Below are 13,893 nucleotides of genomic sequence, written 5' to 3'. Positions count from 1 at the left end.
GCTCATCTTAATTTTCAAAACTCTAGCAGATACCCGACTGCTGCTTAGTAGATGTGGATCCTAGAGCAAAGGAAGCAGCCCAAAGGCTCCCCCAAAGATAAACTGGGGTACGTTCCTCCATCAGAAATTAAAAGGAAAGGACTACATCATTCAATACGACTGAATCTCAAAAATATTATGTTGAGCTTAAGATGTCCATACCCTATGATTCCATTTGCATGAAATTCAAGGACAGGCACAGTGGTAATAAAAATCAGCACAGTGACACTGTGGCTGGGGGGCGGGGGGGGGGGAGGGTAGGTGTCCTGATGGAACAGGAACAGACAGAAGAACAATGAGCTGATAAAAATGCTCCGTTTCTGGACTGGGACGTGGGTTATGAAGGTGTATTCATCCGTCAAAAAAGCATCAGGGGCACCCGGGTGGCTTAGTAGGTTAAGTGTCTGACTTTTAATTTTGGCTCAGGTCATGATCTCACAGTTCATGAGATCGAGCCCTGTGTCGGGCTCTGTGCTGACAGCATGGAGCCTGCTTGGGATCCTCTCTCTCTGCCCCTCCCCTGATTGCTTGCTCTCTCTCCCTCTCTCTCTCTCTTTCAAAATAAATAAACTTTAAAAAAAAAGAGCATCAAACTGGACACTTACGATTTGTGCACTTCACAGTTTGTGGAGTGCATCTCAATTTAGAATAGAATAGAACCCAACAGTAAGGAAGAGACAGGGGTTCCCTCTCTTACAACTGGAGGGAAAGGCAACCCCAGGGCACTCGCTGGGGAACAGGGGTGTTGCTGAAGGTGAGGAGGCATTTGCTTTTCCTCATCTCTCTAAGATCTGGAGTCTTGTTCAGGGTCTTGCTTAGTCCTCTGCCCGGGTTCAGGCCGCAGCTCCGGTCTCTCTACAAAGAGGCAGATGAAGGCAAATAGAGTGGGCCCGCGGGCCACTGAGCACAGGCTTTTCTGGCTTCTAAGTCAGGCCTTCTGCCTCAAAGGCACCCAGGCTGAGCCCTCCCTGGTGTCCTACTGCCATGGAGACGGCCCCCATCCTGTAGTCTGGCCCACAAAGGTTTGAGTTCATCATTTCCAATCTCCCCACCTTCCCATATACTTTGCCTCAGCCACATCTGCGACCTCTCCTTCCGAAGCCGGTGCTATTTATAATGCCCTGGAAACACAGCCTGGGCCAGATAATAGGCGGGCTTTGCCAAACAAAACCCCAGGCCGCTCCACTCCCCCCACACCCCCCAGAGGCCTGCAGGCTGGAGCCCAGTGGGGCCCAGAGGGACCATACATCTTGGAGCCGGCACCGCTCCCACCCCATCTGTCTGACCCTCAGACAGAGAACCATTCCCCCCTGTCTGGTATATAAACACCCCTTTGGGGATAAATCTGCCCAGAAGCGTGGTCTGCAGAGCTGGGGGTGCTGAATGTTTGCTGCATCCTTGGCTTTGCCCAGTCACGTTGTGTAGCCCGCATTTGCCCTCCCAGGCCCCAGTGCAAAGAGCCAAGGGGCCATCCAGGCCAAGGCCGATGGTAATGACTCCTATTAGCTTCATGCCAGATGGTTTGTGACACCCTCTCAGATGACCCTCACGACTCTGCGAGGTAGGTACGATTGTCCCCATTGAACAGATAAAGAAATTGAAGCTCAGGGAGGCTGCATGTCAGACTGACTCCAAAGTTTGCATTTTCTGCCACCCCGTTCACTCAGAGGCCCCATGTCAGGGAGCAGCCAAGGAAGCAAGGAGGTGGCCGCTAAGCAAGCCAGGGAAATTTAGGACTAAGGGCACTTATGTTCATTCCTGCCTGTCCCTCAGCTTAAGGGCAAACCTATCGCTTATCTGGAGTAAGCAAAGAGCAAATACTTCCTGTGCCTCTACCACATGCCAGGACCCAGCTAGGCGATTGTCAGCTCTCAGTCCAGAGCATGGTCTTACAGCCTTTTCTCTGCCCTGGGTAGCCTCTTCCAGACTGTATCCGCACAGCAACGCCCCACATCCTCAGCCCCGACATCTGCCCCAGCCCTGTCATCCCAAACACAGAGGTCTTTGTCCGGGACTGGACGTGGGTATTGGGTATGAGTGTCACAGTCTCTGCGGCCAGCTCACAATGGCCCTTCCCACCTACTTCCCACAGCCACCCCAACCCTGTGGTTACTTTCTGAACCTCCCTAGTGGCCTCTGAGTTCTTTCTGGACATGGCCAGCAAAAGGAAGTGGGGAGATGACTCAGAGGTGTGATGTGGCCTTAACAGATGTGTCGCTCGATGACATTCTCTAAGGAGGTGGGTAATGAGTGGCAGAGAGAGCTCTGGAGATCACAGGAGGTGTGTAAACAGGGAAAGACCAGTTTATAAGGTCCAGAACAGCTGAAGAGCAAAAGTCTTAATGGATTGTCAGCTTAACACAGCCCTCAATTCATGCACAACAGTCATTTTCAACGCTGAGGAGAAAATGAGAAACGGAACTCCAAATGTAACACTTTCACATTGTTCCTTTGCCTGGGTAAAATTAGCAGGAGTGATAAAATTGGTGATGTACTTTTAAGTAGCTGTCACTGAAAAGACAAATCTCAAGGACTTGTCAAAATAAATGCAGTAGCAGAATTAAAAAAAAAAAAAAAAAACACCTCAATGTGATTTCCGCATTTGTGTAACAGATATGATGACCACGGGCCATTAAAGACGCTTGTCCACCTCTGCCGTATATGGGCCATGGGGTACTGGGAAGGATAAAGGTCAGAAGCCAGGGTTCTTCCACCTGATTCCCTAAACCTCTGGGCAAATTACCTAGCCTTTCTGAGTCCCGTTTTCACCCTGTATAGAAAGAGGAACGTTTGTCTTCCCACCTCATAGCACTGCCATGAGGAGGAAATGAGACTTTGGGGCTGTGAAATCGTTCAGCGAAGGTTGTACCTAAACTAGAGGAAGCTCCGTGGTAAAGGCCCGAGAAGGGGCTATGACAGGAGGATGGGATTTGGGTCTTGTGACTTCCTTAGAGTTCAGCTGCACTCTCGGTGTCAGGCCATGAATGTCCCCGAGTGATGTGGGTCTCAAACAGTCACCCACAGATCCCTCAGGGGCCACATCCGCGCTCACTGCCCACCCCACCTGTTCCTAGGACAGAAGGCCCGGGACCAAGTTGCTTTCCAGAGGGCCATGGAAGCAAATGTCATGGGTTCCAAAATATAAAAATGAAACTGCCAATTTGAAATTAATCATGGTTTAAACATCTGTAAAATGGAACATCATAACGGCACTGATATTTAAATATACTTTCCATAAAAATTCATTATATTTGAAAATAACTTACAGGTGACATTTTTCTCACTTCACAATAATTTCTGCATGTGTTCAGGGTTACCAAGAAACAGCCAATTTTAAATTATGAACAAATGAGCCGCCAATGTCTAAATACTTTGAAAGGCCAAATTATAAAAATCTTTAAGTTTTTTTGTTTTTTTGTTTTTTTTACAACAAAAGTCTTAACACTTCCTGTGGGATGTGGGTGCGGGTACATCCTCTTGGGGGTGCCATGTCCTGGGGCTCTCTCCAGGTAGGCATGTCCAGTGGGCACCAAGGTCTTAAGAAGGCCCTCTTGGCTTCAGCCTAACATTTCAGAAGCTTCTGAGGGGCCAGACGTTTTGCCCTGTCCCTTCTCTGTATTTGGAAGCCAGAAGTCTGAATTCAAAGCCTGCCTTTCTCGAGGGTATTACGGTGGTCACCGATCATCAAACTACACAAAAGACCTTATGATAACAAGCTAGTTTCCTGTTCCACCCCTTCCCAACCCCACCCTATTGCCCAAATAGTTTTCTGTTATTAGTTCCTATGGCGGTTACCCTCTAGATAATATACTAATAACCTGATTTCCTGTTTTGCCACTGTCGGCCTGTATCGATCATTACCCCCCAAAATAGTTGAAAATGGTGGGTAACTTGCACTAAACCCATTTCTCTTTCTTCTTTCCTTCCTTCTAATATTTGATTTTGGTTGCTTTTTTATTGTTTGCACATTTAATCTCAAAATCTGGTTTCTTGGTTTATTTATTTATTTATTTTTTAACGTTTATTTTTGAGAGAGAGAGAGAACATGCACGCACAAGTGGGGGAGGGGCAGGGAGAGAGGGAGACAGAGGATCTGCAGCGGGCTCTGAAACTTAGAGCAGAGAGCCCCACGTGGAGATATGGGGCTTGAGATCATGAGCCAAGAGGTTGTGACCCGAGCCGAAGTTGGACGCTTAACTGACAGAGCCACCCAGGCGCCCTTTTTTTTTTTTTTTTAAATAAATACATACATAATCTATTGTCAAGTTAGCTAACATACAGTATATACAGTGTACTCTTGCCTTTGGAGTAGATTCCCGTGATTCATCACTTACAAATAACACCCAGTGCTCATCCCAACAAGTTCCTTCCTCAATGCCCATCACCCATTTTCCCCGCCCCCCAACTTGCCCACCCCACCTCTTGGTTTTTTTTAATTACTTTTTTTGAAGTTTTATTTTATTTTATTTTTTTAATGTTTTTATTTATCTTTGAGACAGAGACAGAGCATGAGCAGGGGAGGGGCAGAGAAAGAGGGAGACACAGAATCCAAAGCAGGCTCCAGGCTCTGAGCTGGCAGCACAGAGCCCGACGCGGGGCTCAAACTCACGGACCGTGAGATCATGACCTGAGCTGAAGTCGGACGATTAACCGACTGAGGCACCCAGGCGCCCCAAGAAGTTTTATTTTTTTTAGTAATCTCTGCACCCCACACGGGGCTCGAACTCACAAACCCGAGATCAAGAGTCGCATCGTCTTCCGACTGAGCCAGCCAGCCCCTGGTTTCTTGTTTTCTAACACTCTGACAGCCTCTCTCAAAGCCCCTTGCCATCAGATGAGAGTATTGGAGGACGCCCCTCCGCCCCTCTGCCCCTCAGACAAGCTTTTATTCTGACTTGCTTTATAGTCTGCCCAGCAACTACAAGTAACCATATCGAGCTTCCTTCAAGATTACCAATAAATGTCATTTACATTATCTTGATGATATAAATACTGTTTCCTACCAGCATTGGAAGGGCTCAATCTCACTTTGCTCAGTGTAAAATGGGGGCAGCAGAGCATGTCCTAACACCACGTAACACAAGGTGAAGACATAAGAAATGTGAATGACAGAAGACTTTTAGTAAATAAAAGCCCTTCTTTTTCTATCATTATTCCGTGACAAACAGCATGGAATGGTAATACGAGCTAATACCACTGGGGCTAAGAAAACTTTCTGAACCTCGATTTCTTCACCAGTAAAATGGGGAGGACATTACTACCACCTCACTCAGTGGCTATAAAGATTACTTGAAATCCAAGTGCTTTGTATTTAGTATGTCACTATCCCAAGTTTAAGAGATCGTGACCTCATTTCCGTCTTTCAGGGAGAGAAAACTGCAGTTCCCGCCTCCACACAGCAGGCTGTGGTTGGGAAAAATGCACAGCGCTCTCTAAAGGGCATTTAGGGGACAATTGGAAAATATGAATAGCGCTCATAGATTAAATACTTCTGCTAAATCCAGTATCATTGGATATGATTATGGTACTGTGGTTATGTAGGAGAGTGCCCTTCTTCTTAGGAAATAAATGCTGAAGTATTTAGGGGTTAAGTGTGACAATGTCAGCAAACTATTTTCAAATGGCTCAGGAAATTTTATTAGAGAGAGACAGAGACAGAGACAGAGATGGAGACAGCACAGTATAGCAAAATGTTGACAATCAGTGAATCCAGACATTAATTGTACTGATCTTTCACTTTCTCTACTGATTTGACATCTTTCAGAATAAAACCTTGTGAGGTGGGGAGAAACACTTTCAGTGTTGGAAAGCACCCTAAAGGTCTTTTGCCTATTCTGGGAATTAGGTGTAGGCCCTGACACTGTGGCTCCCACAGCCCCTCCCAGTGAGGTGGGGGCAGCTTTCCTGACATCTCAAAGCCCTCGTAAAGCTGACCAAGCCCGGGAGGTGATGGAGAGCTCCCAGGTTGGGGGGACCAACGGACAGCATTTCCGTGGTGCAGAGGGTGGCCCGTGTAATCCAGCCCTCCTTCTGAAGCTTTGGGGAGGGAGAGCCAAGGGGCTGTCCAGAATTGCCCCAGAGGAGAGGCCAAGCAGACAGCTGCCTGCTTTGGGTCCTGGCCGAGGCTCCTTCACCGGGTGTCTCATCAGCTGTCTCTCTTTTGTTCAAAGGAAAGCAGGAGAGAACAGTTGGTATCTTTGCACTACCCAGAACCCAGACGCTCCTTCCAGTCAACTCAATTATCTGCACCAATGAACTGGGAAAAGAGGCACTGGTAATCGACTTTAAATTCTATGTTATACTTGCCATCTACAAAAAAAAAAAAAAAAAAAAAAAAAAAAAATTAGGTAACACCAAAAGAAAACCAATCAGTTCAGCAACAAACAATATAAAGCGAAAGATGGGGTCAGACACTCTCATTCCTTTATGCTATCGGGTTCCCATCTCTTCCTTGACGGCCCAGCTCTCAAGGTTTTAGGAGTAATCTACAAATTGGAAGGAAAAAAAAAAGCTGCTTTGCCTAACTGATAATAGGTGATCTGCCTATGGATGATCTGTACCAGTAAACTCCTAACTGCAGTGCTAGATTTCATTCTGGACATAATACATTCAAATGGAGATAAACTGTAGCTTGTTCTAAGGGTGATTAGTATAACGAGGCGGGGGGGGGGGGGGGGGGGCGGGATCTGGCATTAAGGGAGCTCACACACTGAAAGCCCCAGGGACTGGGTCAGGTCTTGCGTGGTCTCACTTGATCCACGCAATCACTCCCTGTCTGTATTTCCCAAACTTGCCAGATCATAGGCGTCACTGAAGGAGAGGAAGGAGGTTGAGATCGGGCAAGTTGGGGAACACTGTCTGACGAGTGAGGTACTTTCATTCAACTTTTCCTGGGGAGGAAACTGAGTCTCTAAGAGGTTCCCTGGCCAGCCTAAGGTCACACAGATAGAGATAATGATGTCACTGTGGATGACATGATTTCAACTGCTAACATCTGCTGCGTACTCATCATGTGCTAAGGACTTTACATGCAGAGTCAAGATTTGAACCCTGACTGGAAGTCTGGCTCATTTCATGATCTCCATTCTTGCGATTACCTCGTACATCTTCCCAGAACACGTCCAATGAAGAAGATCTGAAAAAACAGGGCAGCTGAGAGCAGAGAAGAAAAGATGGGGCAGACACGTGGTAGCCGTTTCCAAATATTGAAAGGCTGTCACTGTACTTCTTTCACACGCTGTATTTTGCACATCCCCTACTTTATTTGGGGATGCATTTTGGTGAGACCCATTCACCTTTGATATCTTTCCCCAGTGGATGGAAGTCATAGCCATGACAGATTAATATAAGAAGAAATTCTGAAAGACCAAGCTGACCAAATACAGAATAAGATGACTGCAATACACCCACTGTTGTTGGGAGTCGCCCACCAAAGAGGTGTCCAAGCTGGATGACCCCTGGTGGGGATGTTTTAGGGGGGCCTGAGATATCTGAAAAAGAAAAGAATAGGGCTACATGACAGTTTAAGGTTCTTTCCAAGTTTGCAAGTTTAACTCTACAGAAGTTGACATTTATTCTATTTACAAATGGATTTTAAAATCAGGGGAGGGATGTAAAGTGGGTCAGTATTATTGTCCAGATGGGGAGGGAATTGCGTCACTGAAAGCTGTGACCAGTCAAGGGTTCCGGGAGTAAATCAGCTCAACCGCTGCGTAGTTATAACCCTCACTGTGCATCAGAATCGCTGAGGGCGCTTTACAAAATGACAGATACCAGAGCTACGATCCAAACCAAATGAAGCTGAATCTCTTGGGGTGGGCCCAGGAATCAGTGATTTTTAAAAGCTCCCCGGGTAAGGGGCGCCTGGATGGCTCAGTCAGTTCAGTGTCTGACTCCTGATTTCGTCTCAGGTCATGATCTCATGGTTTGTGAGTTCGAGCCCCACATCAGGCTCTGTGTTGACAGTGCTGCTTGGGATTCTCTCTCTCTCTCTCTCTCTCTCTCTCTCTCTCAAAATAAAGAAATAAACTTAAATAAAAATAAATAAAAGCTCCCCAGGTGATTCTAACGTGCAGCCAAGATGGAGAACCACTGAACTGGAAGAAATGAAGCTCACACAGAGGATGATCCTGCTGTCCTCTGAGCCTTGTGATGACCAGGAATCAGTTCATCTCTACACTTGACACAAATGTCTCTGACACGGGGGCAGTTGTTGAGGGACTGTTTGTAAGTCTAGAAGATCCGAATCAAAGTCCCCCAGGATGTTCTCATTGGAAGTCAGGGGAAGCCCTTTAACACTTCATTTAAAGTCTTGAAGTCCTGACTTTTCCAGTGATCACAAAGTCTTCACAAATTCATAGAGATAAAAGGTCGAATGGTGGTTGCCAGGAGCTGGGAGGAGTAGAGAATGGGGAGTTACTATTTACCAGGGTAGGTGTTTTTAGCTTGGGGGGGATAAGAAACTTCTGGAAATAGATGGTGGTAGTGGTTACACAACAGTGTAACTTTGTACACTTCAAAGTATTGTGAACTGTACACTGAAGAGTAGTTAAAATGGTCAATTTTATGTTACATATATTTACCACAATAAAAAAACTGTTTAATGTTTCAAGTAGAGCGACTGTAAGAAAAATATACTGAACATGCATTGACCCACCCAACTGCAAACTGTTAGCACTTTGTCAAGTTTTCTTCAGTTTTTTTTTTTTTTTTAAATAAAAGAAGTAAAACTTTGCAAATTAAAACACAAAAAAAGCTTTCAGAGGGATTTATCCCAGGAATGTAAGGGTAATTCAACATAAGAAAAACAATCACTGTAATGTACCAGAACACATGATTATCTCAATTGGTGCAGGAAAAAGAATCTGACAAAACCCAACACCCTTTCATGATGAAAACACTTAGAAAACTGGGAATAGAAGGGAATTGCCTCAACACGATAAAGGGCATTTGTGAAAAAATCCCCAGCAAACATCACGCTCAATGGTGGAACACTGAGAGCTTTTTCTCTAAGATTAGCAACAAGACAAGGATGTCTGCTTTTACCATTGCTACTCAACCTTGTATTCGAAGTTCTGGCCGGAGCAATTAGGGAAGAAAAAAAAAAAAGGCATCCAAATTGGAAATGGAGAAGAACTATATTTATAGTTGATGTGATCCTACGTATAGAAAATCCCAAAGAATCCACACCCACAAAAAGCTACCGGAGCTAATAAATAAATCCAGTAAAGTTTCAAGAGTACAAGATCAACACACAAAAATCAGCTGTGGTTCAATACACCACCAGTGAACAATCTGAAGAGGAAATTAAGAAAACAATTCCATGCAGGAAAGCTTTCGGAGCATCTAAGGACTGGACATTAAAAGAGTCTCCCAGTCCTTTGAAGTGGAAACATTTTGTTATTAATGGTCAGGGTGGAGGCACATGCATCAGCACCTTTAATTTTTCCTGCACATTAGTGCATCTCATATTAAAATTAAGTAGAGCACAAAGGTTGGCGGGGACGGTGTATGACGACGTGTGGAAGAAGCGGAACCACACGCACAGGCACTTCAGAAAGGCCCGAGTCTTGGCCATCCTGCCTCCCTCCACGTCTCAAGAGTCACAGGAAGTAAGGAAGTAAAATCCCAGGCTCCTCAGAGGAAATCAGGCCTGAGTCAGCCTTCCTGGGAGGTTGAGGGAACAGATTAGGCCCAGCAAACTGTTTACTGAGGAGGGTGTTTTTCACTTGAAAAGTTGGTGGGTTTGGGTTTTTTGGGTTGTTTTTTTTTTAAGTGGAAGAAGGAACTAGAAAGTGTTTTTAATGTTTTGTGACCAGGGGCCAGAAAGATGAAGCGTTTGCCAAGTATTGCCACATTCTTAGTTCTCCATGTTCCAGAGACTCTAAGAGCTGGTGGTTGGTTTCCATCACTGAGATGGGTCTCCTAACGTCTTGTTTCTGTTCCTCCCTCATGGACAGCTAACTAACATGTGCTGGGATCTGTGGATGGACATACTAGGCAGAGAAAAATCTTGAGTGCAAGAAGGTGATTTGCTGAAAGGTAATGAGCCCTAGACTGGTGGCCAGAAGACCTGCCTGCTGTCTAGGCTGGCCTCTAAAGCACCCTAGCTGTGTGGCTTTGAGTCCATTGCCTTCTGGATCTTGTCCATAAAAGGGGAGGAGGGCAGGGCAGGGGTTGGGAGGGGAAAAGATCCTTTTGACTTTGACATTCTAGTTTTTCTAAAGGCCAAACCCATTAAGAATTCAAAAGAACTGTAAAAGAAAAGGGAAGTGACATTGATAGAAAATAAAGATGGGAAGAGAGACAAATTGTAAAGAATGGACAAAAGATTTTTCTACTCCAGGCCGCTCTTTTCTACTTGACCAAAGCTGAGCGAAGCCAGAGGTTCACCGTGGACTCAGGAGGGGAGCAGATTTGGCAAGGAAGGAAAAACAGCATTCCTGTTTTCAGTTTCCCAGGGCCAGGGCTCCCCAAGTAGATCTCACAAAAGGCCCAAATGCTTAAAGCTTGACCACCTGTGGGCAAATCAACCTTATTATGGACGTGTTTTGAGAAGGAAAAAGTGGAGTGGAGGCAAATCAAACAACTCTCAAAAAATGAATAAAAGGGCATTGGATTTGGATGGGAGGCCCCTGGGTGTTCATTAGATTTTTTTCCAAACGTATTATCTGGCAAACGTTTATAAAGTGCCTACTATGTGCTGGGTGCTCAGACAGGATATCTGGCCAGATAGCATTCATCGGGAGATAAGAAATGCGCACAAATCCCAAATGTCTAAAACACAAATGGAGGGGCACCTGGGTGGCTCAGTTGGTTGCATGTCAGACTTGGGCTCAGGTCATGATCTCGCAGTTTGCGAGTTCGAGCCCCGAATCCGGCTCTGTGCTGACAGCTCAGAGCCTGAAGCCTGCTTCAGATTCTGTGCTTCCCTCTCTCTGCCCCTCCCTTGTTCACTTCTCTCTCAGTCTCTCAAAAATGAATAAATGTTAAGAAAAACATTAAAAAAAAAAAAAAGTAAAACACAAAGTGAAACCTGCCACAACGGAATTCAGATAAATTTCTGGAGTTCAGAGTAGGCGCTGCTCCCCCTTAACCTAGGAAGTTTAGGAAATATACCCTAGAGGCTGAAGCACAGACCCAAAAATCCTTGTTTACTTTTCCAGGAGTAGCAATTATCCCCAGTTCCATTTTAAAGAAGTGAAAAGCAAAACAGAAAGGCAAATTATTTGCTCTCTGACCATCCAGCTTGTTAGCAACACAGGATGATCTAGAACTACAAACTGATAACTTCCCCCAGAAATTAACGGTGAAAGCATGCACCACTAAGATGACATAAAGTTCTTTTTAGGGGAGGCAACCCATAGCCATAGTCTCCTTTCCCAGCTTAATTCCAAAGAAACACCAACCAAAATTCAAAGCAGGATAAAAAAATTCATAAGCAGGCTGGAGTCACATGTATTTTGGGTCTGAAGGGAGCCAAGGTCTCTGAAGTGGCAGCTCCGCCTACTTGGGGAGGGGTTCTTTGTGTGAAGTCCAGCTGCCCCATTATAAGTGAGTTGTAGGGGACACCATGCATCCGGAACAAGGCAGATGAAAGATGAAAACCTAGGCAAGCCCTCTGCTTTTGCAGAAGGAACGTGGCCGCAGGCTTTTCAGCATTGAATTTGAACAAGCCAATGGTATCCCAATCATCGAAACAGGAAGCCAGATAAACAGCATGTTATCAAGGGGGGATCCGGGCGCTTCCCTTAAGCCGGCGCCAGCTGCGCCCTGTGGCTGTCCTAACAAAGTCCCATTGACTCACCAGCTGATTTTCCCGTGTTGGGCTCCGGGGGACAAGAAACCCTCTCTGCTGAGTGGACTTCACCCCTGCACACCGCCCCCACCACTCACCACTCACGCCCTCCCCTGATCCTGTCTCCCCTCTCTGCCCTCTGCAGACTTGGCTGATTCTTTATCCTAGGACCAGGTTATACTGGGTGAGGATAGAGGGACCACAAGAGCCCAAGCGCCCGAGAGCCCTCAGGTGAGCTCCTGGTGTTCACTGAATCTTCCTTTCTCCTCCCTCCCGTCTCCCCCAGGGAACACTTCCACTGGGCGGGCGCCAAAGAGGACAGCCTCCGGGAGTGTGGCCGGCCGACGCTTCGCAGCACAACCTGGGCACCCAGTGAACATTTTTTGGAACAGCCCGGCAAGGTCACCTGCTCCAGCTGCTCTGCTCGCTCCGCTGGGATGGGAGAAAACACGGGTACGGTGTGTGTGTGTGTGTGTGTGTGTGTGTGTGTGTGTGTAATAACGTAGCACTTGGTGTCTTTGGTTATAGGATCTCAACACACTTTACACTACAGGTATTTCACAGAAAGAGAAACTGAGGCTCCGAAAGGCTGACGCTGGTAGCCCCTAGTGAGTCAAGTCCTGGAGCAGACGCGCGGTCCCCCGGGGACGCCTCGGCACACACCCTCCCGGGAAGCCGCCAGCGCCTCCGTTGTTATTCCAGCGCCTCTCTCGAGCCCAGCCCGCAGCCTCCCCGGGGCACCAGGCTCACCTCCCCCCGGGGATCTGTCCCGGCCCGGCAAAGTGGGAAGCGGCGGCCGCCGCGCGCAGCCCGGTCCCCGCCCCCGCGACGACCCCGCGCGGGCCACTCACCGGCGCGCCTGCCCTCCCCGGCTCCAGCTCCGGGTCCCGGTCCGCGCCGCCGCCGCGCAGAGCCGCGCATTCCCAGCGCAGCGCGGGGCCGGGCGCGCTCTCCTCGCGATAAGAAAGTTTCTCCGGGGTCCCCGGGCCGGGTCCGGCCCTCGCTCGGGGGTCGGCGTCCGCCGCGCGCTCCAGCCGCGCGCTCACACTAGGGCCGCCGCCGGCCCCGGCCCCACAATGAGCGGGGAGGCGGCATCCTGAACAAAGTGCGTCCCCCGGGGCCGGGCTGCCGGGGGCGGAGCCTCGTGACCCGCTGCCCCAGGCACACGCCGGCTGCCTCCAACGCGGGCCCGGGGAGGGGGTGCCCGGCGACCGGGGGCGGGCAGCAGGGCAGGCTGTGTTTCTGGTCGCCCTCGTCTTCCTCCCCCCGCACTGTGCCAGTTTAACCCGCAGAGGGGCGGAGGCATGGGTCCCTTCCAGACTTTGTCATTGGAAAGCTATTCCCGTAACCCTTTCCTGCCTTCGCCTTCCCGTCCCGCCTCCCCAGCCGCAGAAAGGCTGCTGCTTGGTAGCTAGGCTGGGGCCGCGAGCTGGCAGGGCAGGAAGCCTTCGCACAATTGAGCCTTTCCTTTGCCCGGGGACCCGCCACCCCTCCCCAGCAAGTCCTCGGGCTGCAGTTAATTCGGTCGGTTCACTGAAAGGGGGCAGATGAATCCGCCAGCTTCCTCAACCCGCTTCTAACTCCGCCCACCCTTCCTTCCTCTCTACCCCTATCTGAGTTGGATCTCGGGTGCAGAGGAGAGGGGAGGCCCCAGAAGTGCCCGGCAAATAGTAGGTGCTCAGTAAAATAACGTGACTTCTTCCCACGTTCTCTACTTTGCCGCTGCCCCTCCTCCTTCTAGGGCCCATGGAAGTGGGGGGAGGGGGCAGAAGACGAGAGAGAAAATGACAAGACCCGAAGAGCGTTCTCGGCCAGAACCTCGGCAACCTCTCCGCAGTGCAAGGATTCCACCCCCCATCCCTCATACCCCCACCCCCACTCCCACCCTCACCCCCGCTTCCGGGCCTGAGGGCTTCCAGACTCTGCATGAAGAGGGCAGAAGGAAATCAGGTGGCCTCTGCCTCTGGAGCAAGCTTTGAGCTCTGTGGGTGAAAGGGAGTAACTGTGGCCAAGGACCCAGCTGATTGGGATCAGAGATTTCACCAGCTCTAGCCATC

The 13,893-nt window shown here is 48.5% G+C and overlaps 1 protein-coding gene and 1 long non-coding RNA gene across 4 annotated transcripts in view; one reads left to right on the top strand and one right to left on the bottom strand.

Moving 5' to 3' along the window:
• NAV1 (neuron navigator 1) overlaps window positions 1-13,032 on the bottom strand; it is a 250,152-nt gene extending 237,120 nt beyond the window's left edge. For both annotated transcript variants that reach the window (XM_058700093.1, XM_058700092.1), the window contains exon 1: window positions 12,688-13,032. The gene's annotated coding sequence lies outside the window, so the exon portion shown is untranslated. The remainder of the gene's footprint in view (window positions 1-12,687) is intronic.
• On the top strand, window positions 11,611-12,700 carry LOC131495287 (uncharacterized). Of its 2 annotated transcripts, none has more exons than XR_009253871.1 (3): window positions 11,611-11,720; window positions 12,123-12,289; window positions 12,390-12,700. It is a non-coding gene; the product is annotated as an uncharacterized LOC131495287 (long non-coding RNA). The 2 variants fall into 2 exon arrangements; XR_009253870.1 differs by having other exon boundaries at window positions 11,617-12,020.
• Window positions 13,033-13,893: the final 861 nt, after the last annotated feature.

The sequence above is a fragment of the Neofelis nebulosa genome, chromosome 15 (genome assembly GCF_028018385.1).
Source record: "Neofelis nebulosa isolate mNeoNeb1 chromosome 15, mNeoNeb1.pri, whole genome shotgun sequence".
NCBI classification, from domain to species: domain Eukaryota; kingdom Metazoa; phylum Chordata; class Mammalia; order Carnivora; family Felidae; genus Neofelis; species Neofelis nebulosa.
The sequence above is the reverse complement of the archived record's forward strand: the minus strand, read 5'-3'. Positions and strand labels throughout refer to the sequence as shown.